Source organism: Panulirus ornatus, chromosome 54 (assembly GCF_036320965.1).
Source record: "Panulirus ornatus isolate Po-2019 chromosome 54, ASM3632096v1, whole genome shotgun sequence".
Lineage (NCBI taxonomy): Eukaryota > Metazoa > Arthropoda > Malacostraca > Decapoda > Palinuridae > Panulirus > Panulirus ornatus.
The window spans coordinates 7,858,605-7,873,482 of NC_092277.1; the positions used below are offsets into that span (position 1 = coordinate 7,858,605).

At 39.7% G+C, this 14,878-nt stretch overlaps 1 long non-coding RNA gene across 1 annotated transcript in view; it reads right to left on the bottom strand.

Moving 5' to 3' along the window:
* Nucleotides 1-5,871: 5,871 nt before the first annotated feature.
* The window catches only part of LOC139765373 (uncharacterized), an 84,923-nt gene continuing 75,916 nt past the window's right edge, over nucleotides 5,872-14,878 (bottom strand). The window contains exon 2 of the long non-coding RNA XR_011716660.1: nucleotides 5,872-8,693. This is a non-coding gene — a long non-coding RNA (uncharacterized lncRNA). The remainder of the gene's footprint in view (nucleotides 8,694-14,878) is intronic.

Consider the following 14,878-nt stretch of genomic DNA (forward strand, 5'->3'; position numbering starts at 1 on the left):
TTCATACATTCCTGGCTCCACCCCGACCCACAGGAAACAGCATATATATACATAAATGCCCACATATGCACATATACACATCAACAAAAATATACATATACACGCACATACGCAGACATTACATACATACACATGTACACATTCATACTTGCTTGCCTTCATCCATTCCTGTCGCTACCCCATCCCACAGGAAGACATCATTATCCCCTGCACCAGCAACGCATCCCCAGGAATACAGACAAAAAGGCCACATTAGTTAACACTCAGTGTCTAGGTGTAAAGCACAGAAACCACAGCTCCTTAGCCACATCCAGGTCCCATAGACCATAGGACTTCACATGCCCTGGTTCAGTCCATTGACAGCACATCAACCCCGGTATACCACATCATTCCAATTCACTCTATTCCGTGCACGCCTCTCACCCTCGTGTATGGTTAGGCCCCGATGGCTCAAAATCATTTTCACTCCGTCCTTCCACCTCCAATTTGGCCTTGTGCTTCTCCTTGCTCCTTTCACCTAGGACACATATATCTTCTATGTCAATATTTCTTCACTCATTCTCTCCATACATATTAATTTAATTATTATACTTAGTTGCTGTCTCCCGTGTTAGCAAAGTAGCATAAGGAAACAGACGAAAGAAATGGCCCAACCCACCCACGTACACATGTATATACATAAACACCTACACACACACATATACATACCTACACATTTCAACGTATACATATATATATACATAAACAGACATATACATATATACACAGTCTCTAGCTGTCATGTGTCATGCACCGAAACCACAGCTCCCTTTCCACATTTAGGCCCTACAGAACTTTCCATGGTTTACCCCAGACGCTTCACATGCCCTGGTTAAATCCAATGGCAGCACATCAACCCCAGTATATCACATCGTTCCAATTCACTCTATTTCTTGTACGCCATTCACCTTCCTGTATGTTTAGGCCCTAATCGCTCAATATCTTTTTCACTCCATCCTTCCACCTCCAATTTGGTCTCCTACTCCTCCTTGTTCCCTCCACCTCTGACACATATATCCTATTTGTCAATCTTTCCTCACTCATACTCTCCATGTGACCAAACCATATCAATACACCCTCTTCTGCTCTCTCCACCACACTCTTTCTATTACCACACATCTCTCATACCCTTTCATTACTTACTCGCTCAAACCACCTCACACCACATATTGTCCTCAAACATTTCATTTCCAACACATCCATCCTCCTCCACACAACCTTATCTATAGCCCATGCCTCGCAACCATACAACATTGTTGGAACCACTATTCCTTCAAACATACCCATTTTTGCTCTCCGAGATAACATTCCCACCTTCCACACATTCTTCAATGTTCCTAGAACCTTCGCCCCCTCTCCCACACTGTGACTCACTTCCGCTTCCATGGTTCCATCAGCCAGATATCTAAAACACTTCACTTCCTCCAGTTTTTCTCCATTCAAACTTACCTCCCAATTAACTTGTTCCTCAACTCTACTGAACCTAATAATCTTGCTCTTATTCACATATACTCTACTTTCTTCTTTCACACACTTTACCAAACTCAGTCACCAGCTCCTGCAGTTTCTTACATGATTTAGCCACCAGCACTGTATCATCAGCAAACAAAACTGAATCACTTCCCTAGCCCTCTCATTCAGGACAGACTGCATACTTGCCCCTCTTTCCAAAAGTCTTGCATTCACCTCCCTAACAACCTCATCCATAAACAAATTAATCAACCATGGAGACATCACGCACCTGTGCCGCAAACTGACATTCACCAAAAACCAATCACTTTCCTCTCTTCCTACACGTACATATTCCTTACATCCTTGATAAAAACTTTTCACTGCTTCTAGCAACTTACCTCCCACTTCCCACACTGTATACTCTTAATACATTCCACAAAGCATCTCTATCTGCTTTATCATATGCCTTCTCCAGATCCGTAAATGCTATATACAAATCCATCTGTTTTTCTAAGTATTTCTCGTGTACAATCTTCAAAGCAAACACCTGATCCACACACCCTCTACCACTTCTGAAACCACGCTGCTCTTCCCCAATCTGATGCTCTGTACATGCCTTTACCCTCTCAATCAATACCCTTCCATATAATTTCCCAGGAATACTAAACAAACTTATGCCTTTTTGCCTTTATACTATGGCACCATGCATACATTTTGCCAATCCTCAGGCACTTCACCATGAACCATACATACAATGAATATCCTTACCAACCAGTCAACACCACAATCACCCCCTTTTTTAATAAATTCCAGCGCAACACCATCCAAACCCACCGCCTTGCTGGCTTTCATCTTCTGCATAATTTTCACTACCTCTTCTCTGTTTAACAAATCATTCTCCAAGACCCTCTCACTTCGCACATCACCTCGCCCAAAACACCCTATATCTGCCACTCTGTCATCAAACACATTCAACAAACCTTCAAAATACTCACTCCATCTCCTTCTCACTTCATCACTACTTGTTATTACCTCCCTATTACCCCCTTCACCGATGTTCCCATTTGCTCTTTTGTCTTACACACTTTATTTACCTCCTTCCAAAACATCTTTTTCTTCTCTCTAAAATTTAATGATACTCTCTCACCCCAATTCTCATTTGCCCTCTTTTTCATCTCTTGCACCTTTCTCTTGACCTCCTGCCTCTTTCTTTTATACATCTCCCAGATATTCACACTACTTTCCTGCAAAAATCGTCCAAATTCTTCTCTCTTCTCTTTTACTAAAAATCTTGCTTCTTCATCCCACCACTCACTACCCTTTCTAATCTGCCCACCTCCACCTTTCTCATGCCACAAGCATGTTTTGTGCAATACATTCCACTCCTCCCCCACTCCCCTTACGTCTTTTGCTCTCACCTTTTTCCATTCTGCATTCAATCTTTCCTGGTACTTCCTCACACAAGTCTCCTTTTCAAGCTCACTTACTCTCACCACTCTATTCACCCCAACATTCTCCCTTCTTTTCTGAAAACCTCTATAAATCATCACCATCACCTCCACAAGATAATGATCAGACATCCCTCCAGTTGCCCCTCTCAACACATTACATCCAAAAGTCTCTTTCACACACCTATCAATTAACATGTAATCCCATAACGCTCTCTGGCCATCTCTCCTACTCACATCAGTATGTGAGTATATCTCTCTTTTTAAACCAGGTATTCCCAATCACCAGCCCTTTTTCACCACCCAAATCTATAAGCTTTTCACCATTTCCATTTACAACACTGAACACCCTATGTACACTAATTATACCCTCAACTGCCTCATTACTCACCTTTGCATTCAAATCACCCATCTCTATAACCCGGTCTTGTGCATCAAAGCTGCTAACTCAGCTGCTCACAAAACACTTGCCTCTCATGATCTTTCCTTTCATGACCAGGTGCATTAAGCACCAATAATCACCCATCCCTCTCCATCCACTTTCAGTTTCACTCATGTCAGCAAGGTAGCACAAGGGAACAGATGAAGAATGGCCCAGCCTCCCACATAATACAATGTCAAATGCTTTTTGGCAGTCCAGATACAAACAATCCATTCTTTCACTGAAATCTAGGAGGTTTGCCACACATGACCTCATTTCTCTCACTTGGCTAATTTCATCTACTTGCTTTCTGGTCATCTTTTCCAGTATCTTACAAACCACACTTGTCAGGAAGACTAGTCTATTTCAGTGCCTATTTCCTGTATCCCCTCCAATAAAAATGCAAAGCATTTGCCCTTTTTCATCCTCTGGCATGTTGCACCTCTCCAATGACATTCTTTGGTATTTCACGTGATTTACCAAGTGTGTCTATACACATTTTCAGGACATATGGTAAAATTTCATCAGGATCATGAGCCTCATATGAGTCAAGATCCTTAAGTATCCTGTTAATGTTTTTTCTAGATGATATCAATGCTTCCAAACACCTCATCCCTGTTTCAGTTCACTGGTGTTTGGGCTATTTTGTCTTCCACCATAAAACACTTGTCAATCAGTTCCTCGCATATCCTTACATCATTCTCAACAACTCTTCCCTTTGAATCCCTGGGCCTGATTAGCTGCTCTTTGACAATTTACTCCTGATGAATTAATATACTTGTAAAAATTTTCATCTTCCTTGTCCTCCCACAGTCATCCTTGCTTTCATATACCTTACAAACGCTGGCTGATTTAAGCGCTGTCTCTACCTTCAACACAATACATCTTGAAGTGCCTTTGCTTTCTGACATCTTTCATGAAACTAATCCTCAGTCTTTCTCAATCTTCCCTTTGTATTTGGGATCCAAGGTAACCAGGATCCTACTCCTTCACTGTATGTTTCACCACAATGCCTTGTTCCTGAATTCCATTCTTATCTTTCTCAATCTTCCCTCTGTATTTGAGATCTAAAGTACCTATAATCCTACTCCTTCACTGTTTATTTCAGAATCATTCACCTCAATGACTTGTTCCTGAATTCCATTCCCAATTTATGTTGCCATAGAAATTGCAGAGGAGGGTGAATGTTTTGAAAATTAAATGTTTGAGGACAATACCTGCCCTCATTTATACCTTACAAATGTTGGCTGACTTAAGTACTGCCTCTGTCTTCAACACAGCATGTCTTGAAGTGCCTTTGCTTTCTGACATATTTCACTGATCCTCAGTCTTTTTCAATCTTCCCTTTGTATTTGAGATTAAAGGTACCCATATTCCTACCCCTTCACTTTAAATTTCACAGATTCATTCACCCCAATGCCTGGTTCCTGAATTCCAGTCCCAATTTATGTAACCATAGGAATTGCAGAAGAGGGTGAATGTGTTGAAAATTAAAAGTTTGAGAACAATATATGGTATGAGGTGGTTTGATCAAGTAAGTAATGCAAGAGTATGAGGGAAGGGGGGAGTTAATAAAATGAGTGTGGTTGAAAGAGTTGAAGAGGGTGTGCTGATATTGTTTGGACGTATGGACACAGTGGGTAAGGAAAGGTTGACAAAGAGGATAGATGTGTCAGAAGTGATGGGAACAGGGAGAATGGGGAGGCCAAATTGGAGATAGAGAGAAGGAGTGAAATTTTTTTTTTAAGCAATTAGGGCCTGAACATGCAGGTTGGTGAATGGCGAGCACAGGATAAAGTGAATTGGAACGATATGGTATATTGAGGTCAATGTCCTGTCGATGGATTGAACCAGGAAAAGAGAAGTGTCCATGGAAAGGTCTGTGGGACCTGGTTGTGGATGGGGAGCTGTAGTTTCATTGCATTATACATGAAAGCTAGAAAATGGATGCAAGTGGATATGGCCTGTCTTTGTCTGTTTCTGCCGTTACATCCCTATTGTGGAAACAGTGATAAAGTATGAAAAAAAATTCTGTGTAGCTTCCACAATTATATTTCCTCTTTAACTCTTATGTCCACTCATTTTACATCCTTAAGTGACACATAATCAAACTTAAGCATTACATTATCACCTTTTCCAATAAATGTATCAAATATGACATTCTCAAAATGTAAAAGTATAATACAGTAGAGATTCCTCTCATCTTCATGTGCTTATTGACATGGTGGTACAGAAAATTTTCCTGTAAGCACTCTAAAAAACTTGTCTCCATGACTCTCACCATGAGAATCTAAATTCCCCAAGTCTATCTCTTTTTCACTGAAATCCTCCTTTATTCATACTTTGCCATCTCTTAAAAGTGCATGTTTTACTGCTTCAGGTGTCATCTAGAGTGTTCCTTCACTGTCATAGTTATCATGGCGACTATATTGCCATAGCCACCTCTTTGATGGAGTTCCACTTGGGAACAGTTGTCAAAGATATAGATAAATGGATAGATGGATCACGGAATTTTTCTTTTGAATTATTAAAATTCCTTGGAGGATAATATCAACACCACAATGCACTTCTTCCCTGTAGTTTCTCTTCCCATTATGCAGAGTTTGCATATGCCACAATATCCAGGATTGTATGACTATCTTTTACCTCGAAGTCCAATCCTCTTCCTTCTCTGTCTACCATTTCCCTCCTTGCAGGCCAGTAACCATCTGAGGCAACTTAGGTGAAATCTTATCTTTTTGGTAAGCTGTTTCCACATCTTCCAACAATATCAAGTGCATTTTACCTGATGCAATCCTTAACTTCCAGCTCTGCCAATAACCGCATCTCTATCTGAATTTGTTTATACTACTTTCACTCAAAAATTACCATCACCTGGCATTTCTGACATGAATCTTCATGTGCTGCACTAAATAATTTCTTCTGGAGAAAGTCTTTTGGCAATGTGAACATTCATATGGTTTCTCTCCTGTGTGAACAGTCATGTGGCACAATAAATGGTCCTTCCGAGAGAAGGTCTTTTGGCAATGTGAACATTCATGTGGCCTCTCCTTCATATGGACATTCATGTGCTTCACCAGACCATCCCTTGAGAAGAAGGTCTTTTGACACTGTGAACACTCATATGGCTTCTCTCCTGTATGAACAGGCATGTGCTGCACTAGGGCACTTTTGTGAGAGAAAGACTTCTGGCAATATGAACATTCATATGGCTTCTCTCCAGTATGAACAGTCATGTGTTTCACTAAATGACCCCTCTGGGTGAAGGTCTTTATGCAATGTAAACATTCATATGGCTTCTCTCGTGTATGAATCTTCATGTGACGCCCTAAATCAGCCTTCCAAGAGAAGGTCTTCTGGCAATGTGAACATTCATATGGCTTCTCTCTTGTATGAATATTCATGTGCTCTGCTAAAACACCCTTCTGAGTGAAGGTCTTTTGGCAATGTGAACATTTATATGGCCTATCTCCTGTATGAACAGTCATGTGGCGCATTAAATTACCCCTCTGGGAGAAGGTCCTTTGGCAATATAAGCAAATATATGGCTTCTCTCCTGTATGAATGGTCATGTGTTTTACTAAAGTACCTTTCTGGGAAAAGGTCTTTTGGCAATGTAAACATTTATGTGGCCTCTCTCCTGTATGAATACTCATGTGGCGCACTAAGTCAGTCTTCCGGAAGAAGGTCTTCTGGCAATGTGAGCATTCATATTGCTTTTCTCTGATATGAATCTTCATGTGCTGCATCAAATTACCCCTCCAGGAGAAGGTCTTCAGACAGTATGAACATTCATATGGCTTCTCTCCTGTATGTATAGCAATGTGTTGCACTAAAACACCCTTCTGGGAGAAGGTCTTCAGACATTGTGAACATTCATATGGCTTCCCTACTCTGTGAATAGCAATATGCTCCATTAAAACACTTTTGGCAAAGTGAACTTTCATATTACTTTTCTCTTGCATATTCACATGGCACACTAAATCAACCTTCCAGGTGATGGTCTTTTAGCAATGTGAATATTCAAGTTGCTTCTTTTCATCAGTATTAATTACCATGTGCTTCTCCAAATCACTTTCCCCAGAAAAAGCTTTTTGACACAGCATACATTCAGATAGTTTCTCACCTGCATTAATTTTCATGTGCCTCCTAAGTCTACAATGTAGGATAAAGCTTTATTGGCACTATGAACACTTGAGAGATCTATATGTGTGTTAGCATATACCCTTCCAAGACAGAATTCTTTAAAAATGTCTTGCTGCATGGAGAACATTCCACCTGTTTACCTTCCATAATGCAGTTTTGTAAAGCAAAAAAGTGTAAAGCATGGCTACTGCCAATGACAACCTTAGTTGTTCACCGAGTGTACACTACAGTTGGAGTGCATGACCCCAGCTGGTATGATGAGTAAGAAATGCATAAAATTGGTGAGTGAAGCACCAGGATCAACCCAACCTGCTCCAGGTAACCCAGGAGCAGGTCATACAGGGCAGGTTCTCTCCATCCTAGCATTACAAGGTAGGCATGCCAGTTACCCTAAAAAAAAGTCTACTTTGTTCTCAATTTATCCTACATTCCCAATGTTACAATCAAAAGTTCAGTAGTCTTTCTACATTTACCACCCAACCCATTGCTTGTCTTTTTACCCTCTAAGTCTGTTACTTAGGTCTACTCTCCACCAGGGATGAAAATAACCAACTCATCTTTGTAGCAATAATTCTAACATCAATAGCAACAGCTAAATGGTTGTTTAACACATTCTTAGAATAACCGTTTAGATATGGGAATATGTGTTTACTTCTTATGTTACACCAGTCCAGATTTTATTTCATTCCACAAAATTCATGATGCAAAATATGTTTATCACAGAAATATGAAGTGTGACTTCACTAATTACCATTTACAGTTCTTCTCAGAAAGATATCTAGCCAATTATGATTTTGAAGTAAATGAAAGTTCCATTCTACTAAACATGTACTAGTCTCTCACTCTGGGTAATCTTTTCCTTAGGTTCTTTTGACTTTGTTCTTCCCATTAAAGTTCAATTTGTGTGTTGCAATCATTTCACTTTGGCATCAATGATGTTCCTACTGCTACTACTTTTACTGTTGCTATGTACTCTTACTGTAGTTGATGTTCTTTAGATGCTTCTATTGCTGTTGCATTTCTAGAAATTACAGTCTTCTTTAATGATGCTGCATCTGTTTTTCGTATTTGACTACACCAGTTGAATGCTATGATCATACTGTTCCACTTGTATTTCCGTCTTGTGGCAGCTTTCATTCAGGAGAGCTTGGAGGCTCATATCATGTTCTTGCGCTGAACACATAAAGCTGCCAAAGATAGAAGACATTCACATTATAAGTTGAAAAAAATACAGAAGAAACCTCTTTGTATCAAGGAGTGCTGATGGGCCAATATAAGAGTTTTACATGACATAATTATCATATATCAAGATAAGGTCATCAATATCAAGTGCTAACAGTATAATGTACCCAAACCATAGACATATGATAACAATACATAATGATGAAATCCTCAACATTAGATATTTTTTACAAAAATTTCTGAAACATATATAGATGAGATCTTTCAGTTTAAGTGTAAATTTTACACAAATACAATAACCTTACCATTACAGGTTAGTGATGTATAGAGACCAGATTTTTAACATCAAGTCATTAAAATACATATTGATCAGAAACTTCACAACTGTTGACAACAGTTGCAGATCAAACTAGTATTATGTCAGGCAAACAGTATACAGATATTAGACTCTAAACATCACATATTTATCATATGTATATATATATATATAATTTTTTTTTTTTTTTTTTATACTTTGTCGCTGTCTCCCGCGTTTGCGAGGTAGCGCAAGGAAACAGACAAAAGAAATGGCCCAACCCCCCCCCCATACACATGTACATACACACGTCCACACACGCAAACATACATACCTACACAGCTTTCCACGGTTTACCCCAGACGCTTCACATGCCTTGATTCAATCCACTGACAGCATGTCAACCCCTGTATACCACATCGCTCCAATTCACTCTATTCCTTGCCCTCCTTTCACCCTCCTGCATGTTCAGGCCCCGATCACACAAAATCTTTTTCACTCCATCTTTCCTCCTCCAATTTGGTCTCCCTCTTCTCCTCGTTCCCTCCACCTCCGACACATATATCCTCTTGGTCAATCTTTCCTCACTCATTCTCTCCATGTGCCCAAACCATTTCAAAACACCCTCTTCTGCTCTCTCAACCACGCTCTTTTTATTTCCACACATCTCTCTTACCCTTACGTTACTTACTCGATCAAACCACCTCACACCACACATTTTCCTCAAACATCTCATTTCCAGCACGTCCATCCTCCTGCGCACAACTCTATCCATAGCCCACGCCTCGCAACCATACAACATTGTTGGAACCACTATTCCTTCAAACATACCCATTTTTGTTTTCCGAGATAATGTTCTCGACTTCCACACATTTTTCAAGGCTCCCAAAATTTTCGCCCCCTCCCCCACCCTATGATCCACTTCCGCTTCCATGGTTCCATCCGCTGACAGATCCACTCCCAGATATCTAAAACACTTCACTTCCTCCAGTTTTTCTCCATTCAAACTCACCTCCCAATTGACTTGACCCTCAACCCTACTGTACCTAATAACCTTGCTCTTATTCACATTTACTCTTAACTTTCTTCTTCCACACACTTTACCAAACTCAGTCACCAGCTTCTGCAGTTTCTCACATGAATCAGCCACCAGCGCTGTATCATCAGCGAACAACAACTGACTCACTTCCCAAGCTCTCTCATCCCCAACAGACTTCATACTTGCCCCTCTTTCCAGGACTCTTGCATTTACCTCCCTAACAACCCCATCCATAAACAAATCAAACAACCATGGAGACATCACACACCCCTGCCGCAAACCTACATTCACTGAGAACCAATCACTTTCCTCTCTTCCTACACGTACACATGCCTTACATCCTCGATAAAAACTTTTCACTGCTTCTAACAACTTGCCTCCCACACCATATATTCTTGATACCTTCCACAGAGCATCTCTATCAACTCTATCATATGCCTTCTCCAGATCCATAAATGCTACATACAAATCCCTTTGCTTTTCTAAGTATTTCTCACATACATTTCTCACATATATATATATATATATATATATATATATATATATATATATATATATATATATATATATATATATATTGAAAAGGATCACAATTTTGCACGTGATCAAGATATTCCTATGAGCCAAGGGGAAAATGAAACACGAAAAGTTCCCAAGTGCACTTTTGTGTAATAATCACATCATCAATGTCAATTTTGATTTCAAACTAGTTGGCTTTAATGTTTCCTCACTTTTCACTAAAGTTCCAGTTGATAACCTTTTAGAATATTTATTTGATGTCTTTGATGATATTCATTTACCTGTTTCAAAGTCTAATTTCATTGAACTGATAAAATTGTGTATAAAAGACTGTGTATTTCAATTTAATGGAGATTATTATGATCAAAAATTTGGCATGGCAATGGGTAACCCTCTTTCACCTGTACTAAGTAATCTTTATATGGAATTTTTTGAAACAAAATCACTAAAGGATATCATACCTTCTAATGCAATTTGGTTTAGGTATGTCGATAATGTTCTTTGTGTTTGGCCAACAAATGAAAATTTATAAATATTTCTCCCCTTACTTAACAATTTAGTACCTTCCATCAAATTTACTGTAAAAATGAAAATAATGGTATGTTACCATTTTTAGATTGCATGATCCATAGACAAGGAAACAAGTTTAAGTTTAGGATATACAGAAAACCCACCAATGTATGCTCATATATCCATTATTACTCATCTCAACATGACAGAGTTAAATTATCATCATTTCAATCTATGTTCCTTAGAGCATTACGTATTTGCAGTCCAGAGTTTATTGATGATGAGTTTGAGAAGATATATTCTATTGGATCTAAGTTAAAGTACCCTAGATCTTTCATTGATAAATCCCTTAAGTTAGCAAGGAAATCATTTTATAGAGTTGAGCCCAAACCTCCCATTGACACCAAGAATCTTTTAGTTCTCCCTTTTAATAATAATTTCACTTTGCTTCCCATGTTGCTTAAATCCTTTAATGTAAATGTTGCCTTTAGCAACAATAATACTATGAAGAATATCTTAATCAGGAATTCACCAGAAAATTCTCTTGGTTGCATCTATAAAGTTCCTTGTGGAAACTGATAAATTTTATGTTGGTCAGACTGGTAAGGATCTTTCTGTTAGACTTAAGCAACATAAATATAGTATAAGAATGGGACAAGAATCAAATGCCTTGTTTAATCATGTTAAAAACTATGATCATTGTATTGACTGGAGTAACACCATCTCAGTTATTAACTCTATTATCAAGAGAAATATCATTGAATCTTCTATTATTAAATACACAAAGAATTATAATCTTAATATTAGTGATGGTCTATACAAATTAGATATCTTTATTGTTGATAAGATTTGTAAAATGATAAGTTTATGAATGCTCGTTGTATGTTTTGGACAATCACATGTTCACCAAATGGCGTCCTAGCTTCGTCTCTTTGATGTATATCAACTGACTGTTATATTTCTCTCTTGTGTCTCCCCTGATGATGTGATTATTACATGAAAAAGCACTTGGGAAATTTTCATGTTTCATTTTCCCCGTGGGGAGGAGCAGTGTGGTTTCAGAAGTGGTAGAGGATGTGTGGATCAGGTGTTTGCTTTGAAGAATGTATGTGAGAAATACTTAGAAAAGCAAATGGATTTGTATGTAGCATTTATGGATCTGGAGAAGGCATATGATAGAGTTGATAGAGATGCTCTGTGGAAGGTACTAAGAGTATATGGTGTGGGAGGCAAGTTGTTAGAAGCAGTGAAAAGTTTTTATCGAGGATGTAAGGCATGTGTACGTGTAGGAAGAGAGGAAAGTGATTGGTTCTCAGTGAATGTAGGTTTGCAGCAGGGGTGTGTGATGTCTCCATGGTTGTTTAATTTGTTTATGGTTGGGGTTGTTAGGGAGGTGAATGCAAGAGTTTTGGAAAGAGGGGCAAGTATGCAGTCTGTTGGGGATGAGAGAGCTTGGGAAGTGAGTCAGTTGTTGTTTGCTGATGATACAGCGCTGGTGGCTGATTCAGGTGAGAAACTGCAGAAGCTGGTGACTGAGTTTGGTAAAGTGTGTGAAAGAAGAAAGTTAAGAGTAAATGTGAATAAGAGCAAGGTTATTAGGTACAGTAGGGTTGAGGGTCAAGTCAATTGGGAGGTAAGTTTGAATGGAGAAAAACTGGAGGAAGTAAAGTGTTTTAGATATCTGGGAGTGGATCTGGCAGCGGATGGAACCATTGAAGAGGAAGTGAATCATAGGGTGGGGGAGGGGACGAAAGTCCTGGGAGCCTTGAAGAATGTTTGGAAGTCGAGAACATTATCTCGGAAAGCAAAAATGGGTATGTTTGAAGGAATAGTGTTTCCAACAATGCTGTATGGTTGCAAGGCGTGGGCTATGGATAGAGTTGTGCGCAGGAGGGTGGATGTGCTGGAAATGAGATGTTTGAGGACAATATGTGGTGTGAGGTGGTTTGATCAAGTAAGTAATGTAAGGTTAAGAGAGGTGTCAAAATAAAAAGAGCGGGGTCGAGAGAGCAGAAGAAGGTGTTTTGAAATGGTTTGGGCACATGGAGAGAATGAGTGAGGAAAGATTGACCAAGAGGATATATGTGTCGGAGGTGGAGGGAACGAGGAGAAGTGGGAGACCAAATTGGAGGTGGAAAGATAGAGTGAAAAAGATTTTGAGTGATCAGGGCCTGAACATGCAGGAGGGTGAAAGGCGTGCAAGGAATAGAGTGAATTGGATCAATGTGGTATACCGGGGTCGACGTGCTGTCAATGGATTGAATCAGGGCATGTGAAGCGTCTGGGGTAAACCATGGAAAGTTCTGTGGGGCCTGGATGTGGAAAGGGAGCTGTGGTTTCGGGGCATTATTACATGACAGCTAGAGACTGAGTGTGAACGAATGTGGCCTTTGTTGTCTTTTCCTAGCGCTACCTCGCACACATGATATTCCATGTGTGGCGAGGTGGCGATGGGAATAAATAAAGGCAGACAGTGTGAATTCTGTACATGTGTATATATGTATATGTCTGTGTGTGTATATATATGTGTACATTGAGATGTATAGGTATGTATATTAGCGTGCGTGGACGTGTATGTATATACATGTGTATGGGGTGGGTTGGGCCTATTTCTTTCGTCTGTTTCCTTGCGCTACCTCGCAAATGCGGGAGACAGCGACAAAGCAAAAAAAAAATATGGGGGAGGAATGGGATGTATTTAGGGAATCAGTGATGGATTGCGCAAAAGATGCTTGTGGCATGAGAAGAGTGGGAGGTGGGTTGATTAGAAAGGGTAGTGAGTGGTGGGATGAAGAAGTAAGAGTATTAGTGAAAGAGAAGAGAGAGGCATTTGGATGATTTTTGCAGGGAAAAAATGAAATTGAGTGGGAGACGTATAAAAGAAAGAGACAGGAGGTCAAGAGAAAGGTGCAAGAGGTGAAAAAAAGGGCAAATGAGAGTTGGGGTGAGAGAGTATCATTAAATTTTAGGGAGAATAAAAAGATGTTCTGGAAGGAGGTAAATAAAGTGCGTAAGACAAGGGAGCAAATGGGAACTTCAGTGAAGGGCGCAAATGGGGAGGTGATAACAAGTAGTGGTGATGTGAGAAGGAGATGGAGTGAGTATTTTGAAGGTTTGTTGAATGTGTTTGATGATAGAGTGGCAGATATAGGGTGTTTTGGTCGAGGTGGTGTGCAAAGTGCAAGGGTTAGGGAAAATGATTTGGTAAACAGAGAAGAGGTAGTAAAAGCTTTGCGGAAGATGAAAGCCAGCAAGGCAGCAGGTTTGGATGGTATTGCAGTGGAATTTATTAAAAAAGGGGGTGACTGTATTGTTGACTGGTTGGTAAGGTTATTTAATGTATGTATGACTCATGGTGAGGTGCCTGAGGATTGGCGGAATGCGTGCATAGTGCCATTGTACAAAGGCAAAGGGATAAGAGTGAGTGCTCAAATTACAGAGGTATAAGTTTGTTGAGTATTCCTGGCAAATTGTATGGGAGGGTATTGATTGAGAGGGTGAAGGCATGTACAGAGCATCAGATTGGGGAAGAGCAGTGTGGTTTCAGAAGTGGTAGAGGATGTGTGGATCAGGTGTTTGCTTTGAAGAATGTATGTGAGAAATACTTAGAAAAGCAAATGGATTTCTATGTAGCATTTATGGATCTGGAGAAGGCATATGATAGAGTTGATAGAGATGCTTTGTGGAAGGTATTAAGAATATATGGTGTGGGAGGCAAGTTGTTAGAAGCAGTGAAAAGTTTTTATCGAGGATGTAAGGCATGTGTACGTGTAGGAAGAGAGGAAAGTGAATGTAGGTTTGCGGCAGGGGTGTGTGATGTCTCCATG